This window comes from Peromyscus maniculatus, chromosome X (assembly GCF_049852395.1).
Source record: "Peromyscus maniculatus bairdii isolate BWxNUB_F1_BW_parent chromosome X, HU_Pman_BW_mat_3.1, whole genome shotgun sequence".
NCBI lineage: Eukaryota > Metazoa > Chordata > Mammalia > Rodentia > Cricetidae > Peromyscus > Peromyscus maniculatus.
This window is the reverse complement of record NC_134875.1, coordinates 81,417,320-81,426,479: the sequence shown is the minus strand read 5'-3', so window position 1 is coordinate 81,426,479 and position 9,160 is coordinate 81,417,320. Positions and strand designations below refer to the sequence as shown.

The window sequence follows — 9,160 nt, the reverse complement described above, 5'->3', positions numbered from 1 at the left end:
AACCACTTCCTGAATATAACACCAATAATAGCACAGACACTGAGATTGACAATAAATGGGACCTCATGAAACTGAAAATTCTCTGCACAGCAAAGGATACTGTCATTCAGACAAAGCAGCAGCCCACAGAATGGGAAAAGATTTTTACCAACTACACATCTGATAGAGGACTAATATCAAAAACATATAAAGAACTCAAATAAACCTCAAGGTATCAAATAAATATTAAGAACAAAATAATCCAATTTTAAAAATTAGGTTCAGATCTAAACAGAATTCCCAAAAGGGGAAACTCAAATGGCTGAGAAGCACTTAAAAAATGTTCAAATCCTTTAGTCATCGGGGAAATGCAAATCAAAGCTACTGTGATATTTCATTTTATATCTGTCAGAATGGCCAAGTTCAATAAAATAAATGACATTTCATGCTGACAAAGACGTGGAGTAAGGGGAGCACTCATCTGTTGCTGGCAGGAGTGCAAATTTGTACAACCACTATGAAAATAAGTATGGTAGTAACTCAGGAAGACGACAACTGATCTACCTCAAGTTCCAATTGTACTAATCGTGAGCATATACTCAAAGGATGCTTCATCCTACTACAGAGACACTTCCTCAACCATGCTCAATGCTGTTTTGTTCGTAATAGTCAGAAATTGGGAATAATCTAGGTGTCTGTCAATGGATGGATGGATTAAAAAATACAATGGAATTTTACTCCAACATTAAAAAAAAATAAATTCACAGGTAAATGGATGGAACTAGAAAAAAATCATCCTGAGTGAGGTAACCCAGACCCAGAAATACAAACACTATATGTATTTGCTTATATGTTGTTGTTAGCTGTTAAGTCAAAGATAAGCAAGCTACAGTCCATAAAAACCACAGAGTTTAGGTAACAAATAAAGTACTTGGGGAGGAACAGATCTCCATAGGAAGAGGAAATAGAATAGATAGTTATCAATGGACGAAGGGTGGGCACTGGAACAGTCAGATGAAGTGAGCATGAGGAGGGAAGAGGGGCACAAAGGAGGAAATATGCAGAGGGACATCTAAAATTAAGGGGCATTTGAAGTGTTGTATGGAAACCTATTACAGTAGAAGCTTCCTAAAATATATACATATATGAAGGTCATCTACATGAAATCACCAAAATAATGGGGGAGACAGAGCCCCAACTGGACATCTCTCATCACCATATGAAGTTTCAGTACTGGGAATGGGTTACATCTGATCAAGCTGTTGGCCAAAGGGGTCTCATGTGAACCCCCAAACAACCCAGGCTGTTGCCAAGACTATAATGTTGCTCTCCACAAACTGATGGTGAGGCCCTAATGCTGAAAACAATGCCTACACAACGCATTGAACATGGAGAAGTTGAGCTGGTGCCTGCCTATAGCCTTTACCTCTACTGGCTAGTGTTCTTGGTACCAGAAGGTACTCTTCATGCTACCAAAGGAGAAAGGTACACACCAACTCATTTACAAACTCTTGAAATTACAATGGTGTCTTGCCTCCAAGATGTATTAGTGCAATGGTAGCACAAAGCTTGTGGGAGTAATCAACAAATATCTGAATTGATTTAAGGTCCATTACAGGAAATGGAACTCATATCTACTGAAGCTTGGGTGACCAAGAACCTGAGTCTAGAGTCCAAGAACTTGTAGATCTCTTGCAGAGCCCAAGACCACTTTAGCCCCAGCAAGCAGCCTTGTAGACCTCAACTGCATGCCCAGAATGGTGATTAATACGCGTGAGCTCTTCCAAATGTTAAGTCAGCTCTCCTACTTGAACAGATCTTACTTCCTTGGTTGCTTCCCACATTCCCAGTGGGCTTACAAGACATCACTCCAGCTGGAAAATTCAGCACTCCAGATGGTATGACCTGTGGTCTCTGAAGGGTGAGATCACCTGTCCAGTCCATAGACTGCAAAGCTAACTGTGACCAGCAGAGGCCCCTGGCATACAAAGAAGGGACGTTTATAAAGTGAGCATAGCTCAGTAGACATGGGACACTTGTAAAATAAAGTCTCAAAAAACAGCATACACCACTGTCAAGACAGGAATCTACAAGGCCAGTCGATTACATTGTGCCCAGCATATAACGGGCAGTCTCTACTTGCTGGGAAGACAGGAAAAACAGCTTCTCCAACACTTCATTTTCTTCTTCCTTTTTCTATGTTTACCCTTCCACCATTCTTCTTCTTTTTTCTTTTTTCTTTTTCTTTTTTCTTTTTTTTTTTTTTGGTTTTTTTCGAGACAGGGTTTCTCTGTGTAGCTTTGCGCCTTTCCTGGGACTCACTTGGTAGTCCAGGCTGGCCTCGAACTCACAGAGATCTGCCTGGCTCTGCCTCCCGAGTGCTGGGATTAAAGGCATGCGCCACCACCACCCGGCTCTTCTTTTTAAATACACCTTTAGCAGTACCTTTTCTTTATCATACTAAAGTTTGTACTTTAATTTTATTCCCCCTCCTACAGTCATTTAATTTCTGTACATATTTTTCATTACTGCATAATTTTCTTTCTTTGCCCTTTTTTTTCTTTTTTTGTTCCACATTTTTCCACTTTTTGTTCTTTCTACTATACATAAATTTAGTACTTTATTCACATCCTTACTTTGCATATTTAAGAAAACCTTCATGGGGAGCTGGCTGGGGAGAAGGCTCAGCTGATAAAGTGCCTGCCCAGCAACTATGCAATCTGGAGTTCAGATCCCCACACCCTACAGAAAAAGTCCTGCGGGATTGCAGCCCACTGGCAATTGCACTGGGCACAAACTGGGTCTCCATAGCAGGCTGGCTGGCTGGCCAAACTAGCTGAATTAAGGAGCTGTAGATTCAGTGAGAGGCTCTGTATGAGGTGGAGAGTGATTGAGGAAGACACTGGACATTCAGTCCTGAACCTCCACATGCATGTGCACACATGCATCTGCCCACACACATAAAAATGCATGCACATATATACACACCACACTCACATGCATAAAGTAGAAAATGAGAAGACCAAAAACAAACAAACAAACAAGCAAGCAAACAGAAAACTTCCTCACATTTTAATTTGTGTATTCCCTTCTTGCATTTACCTAATTTGGTTTCCATGTTTTTTCATTATTGGAAAAAACCTTCTGTTTCCTAACTTCTTGCTCTTTCCTCTTCCTTTCCAAAACATTCTTCTTCCATATTGTTTTTCTGATCACTTATTTACCCTTATCTCTTTTCCATGTTTAGACTAAACAAATTTTAGTCCCATAGGTCACTCTGAGTTAGTCTCACCATATCAGTTTTTATACTTCCAGATGTAATTTGTGGCTCAATTCCTAGAGTGCTTATCTAGGAACTCTGCTTATAATAGAACCCTGAGTTTGCTTCCAAATACCAAACAAAACATACCATGATGCTGCACACCTATGATTCTGGCACTCAGGAGGCAAAAGGAGGAGGACTGTCACTGAACTGATCTACATAGAAAGTTCCAGGCCAGGTCTACATATGGAGACCCTTCCTCAAGACAAGTAAACAAATAAGAGGATATAATTTGCACGGTGTTGGTTATTGCTGGTGTATAATATTGCTGAAGGCAATTATATCATACTTTCTTTGTTTCTTCTTAAATTTCTTTTCTGTTTTTTTTCTTTTCTTTTCTACATGATCTTACTATTTATCCCATTATTGCTGGAACTATGTATCTCATATTGGCCTTGCTTTTGTGGCACTCTTTCTGCTGCCATGTTGGGATTAACAGTCATGAGACAACAAGCCGGGTTTGTACTTTTGATGATTCTATTTTTTTCCATAATTTCATTCCCTTGGTTGCTGATTCGCTTTCAACCAAAGAGAAGCTGCCTTCTGACTCCAGGAAACAAGTGACACAGGCTGGTTTTGTTCCTCTTTTTGATGTTATGATGAAAGAGCTAATGAAACAGCTTAGGAAGAAAGGATTTATAGTGACCCCCAGTCTGAGGACAGTCTCCTGTGGTAGGATAGCATGGCAGCAGCAGCACAAGGCAGCTGGTCACATGGTAGTCACATTCAGGAGGCAGAGAAAAAGGAATGCTAGGGTTCAGGTCAGTTTCTCCTTTGTATCCAATCCAGGACCCTAGTCCATGGAATTATTGTCTAGATTTAGGGTGGGTCTTCTCATCTCAATGAACCCAATATAGACAATCCCTCACAGACTTGCCCTGGCTTGTCTCCTGGGTGATTCTGGGTCCTGTCAAGATGACAATCAATATCAGCTATCATGACTCCATCCCCTGTCAACTTGACATAAACATATCACTTTTAAGCCATAAACTTCCACTCCTTGTTCGCATAGGCTCATGACCAACCTCTAAAGTAAAGCACATCATCTAAGCCAGGTGGTGGTGGCACATGCCTTGAATCCCAGCGCTGGGGAGGCAGAGGCAGGGGCAGGCGGATCTCCGAGTTTGGGGCCAGCCTGGTCTACAAAGTGAGCTCCAGGACAGCCAGGGCTACACAGTGAAACCCTGTCTCAAAAAACCAAAACCAAATAAAAACAAAAACCACAATGTCTAACTTCAAAAGTCCCCATAGTCTTTAACAGTTCCAACAAATTTCTTCTAAGACTTCAGAAATGTATCAACTGTGAGCCCTTACAAGCATCAAAAACAAGTCAGAGTAAAGATTTCCATTTGATAAGAGAGGAATGACAGTATAGTAAGGAATGACCAGATATCTGTCCTCCTTAAGCCAATTAAAGACACAATAGTGAAAACCAGAAAAAGATTTATTCAATGTGGCCACATAAAAAACAAAGAGGAACAAAGAGGTCTAGTAGTTAACCCCCAAGTCCACATTCAGGGTGTTAACATGAGGCTTAGATTTAAATAAGAGACAGAGTTATGCATAACTCAGCAGTCAGACCAAGGTGTGATTCCACCTGTCACCATTGTCTCACCTCGAATTTCTCCTGAAAGGTCATCTGACAAACTACAAATCTTTTTTCCAGGAGATAAATTCAGCTTCTGGTGACCCCAGGGCCTCAGACTTTTTTTTCTCCAACGTGAAATTCTTGGAGGAAATTCCAGTTTCTTGGGGCCCATTGTTTCAATAATCTTATAATCAAAAGTTGGGGCACAAGGGTCTCTTTAAATATCTTCAGTACTATGAGGACAGTTATAATAGCCAGATGGTCTTTCAGTAGGACCATGGGGAAGCTTATCCTGTGCATCTGTATTCAGTAAGGTGAGAGAGAGAGAGAGAGAGAGAGAGAGAGAGAGAGAGAGAGAGATATGAATGCTGGTGCTTAGCTTGGTTTCTCCTGTTTATTCAGATGGGGACCTTAGACCATAGAATGCTGCAACCCACATCTACAGCTTTTCCTACCTCAACTAACACAATCTTAACTGTAGCCAGTCTTTCTGGTAATGCCAGTTCCCGAATAATGACACAAAGATGTCTTACTAATTATGAAAGTTTGGCCTTAGCTTAGACTTGTTCCCAACTAGCTCTTATAACTTAAATTAACCCATTTATATTAATTTGCATTCTAACACACGGCTCTTTACCTCTCCTCCATTCTGTACATCTGACTCCCTCTGTGTCTGGCTATTGAAATCCCACTTCTCTTCTTCCCAGAGTCCCTCTTTCTCTCCCCAGAAGTCCCACCTACCCTCTTCCTGCCTAGCTACTGGCCATTCAGCTCTTTATTAAGCCAATCAGAAGGTGCCTTAGGCAGAGACACATTTTGTACACAATGTACAAAAGGATTATCCCACAACATTAACTCCCTCACAAGCCCAAAGGCTTGTCTGCTAGATGATTCTAGCTCCTTTAAAGTTGACACTCAAGACTACATGGTTAGTAAACCTGTTTCAAATTTGAACATAGATGAGACCAACTAGGATTCATTAGGTTAATTGATCAGTGTAAATCTTATGGATTTCTTGTCCTCTGAAAATACACAGTGTGATGAATTCTCGTTGTAATTCTTGGATCTGACACAAAGATCCTATGAGTCTGAGGTGGCAGAGTAACTATATTCCCAGCACTTCAGTGGATGAGGCAGGAGGACTTCGAACTTGAGGGCAGCCTACATAGCAAGTCTCAAGCTACACTGAGTCACATAGTGAGACAGTGTTTCAAAACAATAACAAATCAAAACTACAATAGAAGAAAGACTTCATGTTGTCAGATGTGGAGTAGTAGTTCCCACATGGCCTTACTTAGTAAGAGAAGTGAAAATAGACGAAAAGTTGCACGTGGAATTTTGGGGGTGTTGTTAGGGTTGTTTTTAGCTTTATTGTCACAGGACAGCTAAATTGTATAAGCTAGTAATTACTCCAAAATAGTCAATGAAATAAAGCCCAAGAGAACATATTAGATCATTCATTCCAACTCATGGTCTCATATCCTAGTAATTATGTAACCTAATTAGCTTTGTGGTTTGGTGCCATCTGAACAGAATGAATCCTCAAGTGGTTTCTTCTCATCCTCATCACAGCTTTAGAAATTAGGACCCGTTAGGCCAAGATTTCTCACCCTTCCTGGATTCTTCAGCTATGTAGTCTGAATTAAGGAGCTGAAAAACATTCTGTGACTCTTATAAAACTCAAGGTCCAGTGGGCACTTGAAATGCAGAACAGATCCCACATCTGCTCAGTGTGAGTTGACTGGCTCTGGGCTTGTTACTTAATCACTCTAGACCTCTAGTCTGTCAAATTTCCAAAGCCAAGGTGTGTGTGGGAACAAGACCTTATGTCCTCAGCTTCTTGGTAGCCACAGGCATTTCTTGTGTTTATCTTTACATTTTTTCCTCCATGATATTTATTAAGTGAGAGATATTACTGAAAAGTCATTCACAAAAGCCCCAATTACTAGAGTATGAAAACAGTTCATAGTTAATCAGGAAGAATTTTATTAGAAATCTCTACCATATTCATGTTGTATCTAGTCAATAAAATTAGTATGACACCTAATTTGCACAAATATTTTAAAGAGTCAAATGTTAACCATCACTTCTTAGACTACTAATTACAATTTCAAACATTAAATTAAAATGGCTATAAAGAGAGATGCAAAGACCACACAAACAAGTTGTGTTCTGAGCTATAGATTAAAGTATTTCTTTTTTGTTTTGTTTTTTTGGTCTTTTAAAAGAGGGCAATTTTACTGTCACAGAGGGGCAGAGCTGAGGGAGAGGGCTGCAAAGCTACTTCTCCCATACTCCAAGGACACACACTCTCTTTTCTCCCCACAGGTTTTGGCTTTGGGGATGACCCACAGAAAATAAAGAAGGCTCAAACTGCTCCAGGGGTTCTCAGGTTAGGCAGAGACATGAAAGTGACATGATTCTTAAACATGTCAGTGGCTGTAAACAGAGGGCTAGGAGGCTCTTTGCTTTGGAGGGGATCTTTGACAATTCTTCATCAGGGGAGAGGTCCCTAATCCCTTTTTAGGTCTAAGAGCAGTCCCAGAGGTAGACATGGAAGCTGGGCAACCCCAGGACAATGTGCTATACCTCACCAGGTCAGACAAGTGAGCCCTGGGCTTCACCACAGCACACAAAGACACAGATAGTGCATTTGAGAACCTTGGGTTAGAACACTAGAAGATGGGGATATAGTTGTCTATCTTAGCATGATGGCGCTGGGCGATGCACTCAGCAATCCACACAGTGTTGTGACATTCCTGTTCCTTAAGTTTTACAAAGGCATAAAAGATAGCAAAATGGAACTGGTTCAGGTAAACCAGCCTGTTCAGTTTCACCCCATGCTCAAAGAATCAGTCCCCCAGGGTCTTATTGCTACCTACATCCTCAAAAAGCAGTTTGTATTCTGGGTAGTAACCAGTGACATTCTTGACCTGTTCACAGTCATTAGCCTGAGACAGCTGAGCCAAGCCCTCAGGGTAGAGGCCACAGTGTGGAAAGAGGTCGGGACGATCTTTCTTAAACAGCTCTGTCAAAAGAACTGATAGTGTTGATGAAGGTGGGGCAGTCTGTTTCAAATCTAAGAGACCATCTGCTCTGGTCCCATCCAATAAACTACAGAATTTGTAGAAGAACTCAAGATAGGTCTTGTAAAGCATATTTTGGATTATCTCACTGTTCAGCTCATCAAGGTCTTACTTTGAGATGTAGTCCTGGAAAAAAGCTGCCAAGGGTGTGTCGGCAAGAATGGCACTGTAGAACTCTGCAGGTGTCGGTGTGATGTTCCCAGCCTCCATCTGCTCAAAGCTGCCTAGTGGGAGGCACTTGGGCACAAGTTCAGCAATTGAACACCAGTGTGAAATTTGCCTGTGATGAGCAGAAACATGTTGTCAATAAGTAATGAAGTCCAGGACTGCTGTCCTGGCCACAGCCAAGTTGTTCTTCTGGGAGCTTTTATTTTAATGTGGACAATGGCTACTTGAAGGGATTAGTGTGCAGTCTCAAGGCTGGGGTGCTCAGCCAGGCAGATTACTTCAACCTGGTGCAGCTTGAGATGCTCAAGGACTTGAAGCTGCACCTGCAGGATACAGATTATGGCAACTTCCTGGCCGATGAAGCATCACCTCTGACAATGTCAGTCATCGATGACAAGCTCAAGGAGAAGATGGTAGTAGAGTTCTGCCACATGAGAAATTAATGCATTTTAAGTCATCTTAAAATATGAAGAGCAATATAAGACCTCTAGGACTTTTGTAGATGACCATTTGAAATTAATAGAAAGGCTTCACTTGAACATGTTATTATACTTCTCACTTTTTCTTTTTCCTGAATTCAGACCGAAAGAAATGGCAGGACTGTAGGAAAACCAAAATTCTGCACTGAAATATGACTTTTGAGAAGGACATTCATCTGGATAAAGAAAATGTGGCACATATACACAATGGAGTACTACTCAGCAGTAAAAAAAAATGACATCATGAAATTTGCAGGCAAATGGATGGAACTAGAAAATATCATCCTGAGTGAGGTAACCCAGACTCAGAAGGACAAACATAGTATGTACTCACTCATAAGTGGATACTAGATGTGAGGGAAGGGATGGCCAGACTGCAACCCACAGCTCCAGAGAGGTTAGCTAACAGGGAAAGACTCTAGGAGGAACACATGGATGACCCAGTGAAGGAGAAGTGGATGAGATCTACATGAGCAGACTGTGAGTTGGGGGTGGTGGCGGAGGGTGAGGAGTGGGGCATGAGAACATAGGGAAATGG

General features: G+C 41.2%; 1 pseudogene; it reads right to left on the bottom strand.

Annotated features, from left to right (window-relative positions):
- Positions 1–7,564: 7,564 nt before the first annotated feature.
- Positions 7,565–8,531, bottom strand: LOC102911034 (V-type proton ATPase subunit d 1 pseudogene; annotated as a pseudogene).
- Between the last annotated feature and the right edge of the window lie 629 nt (positions 8,532–9,160).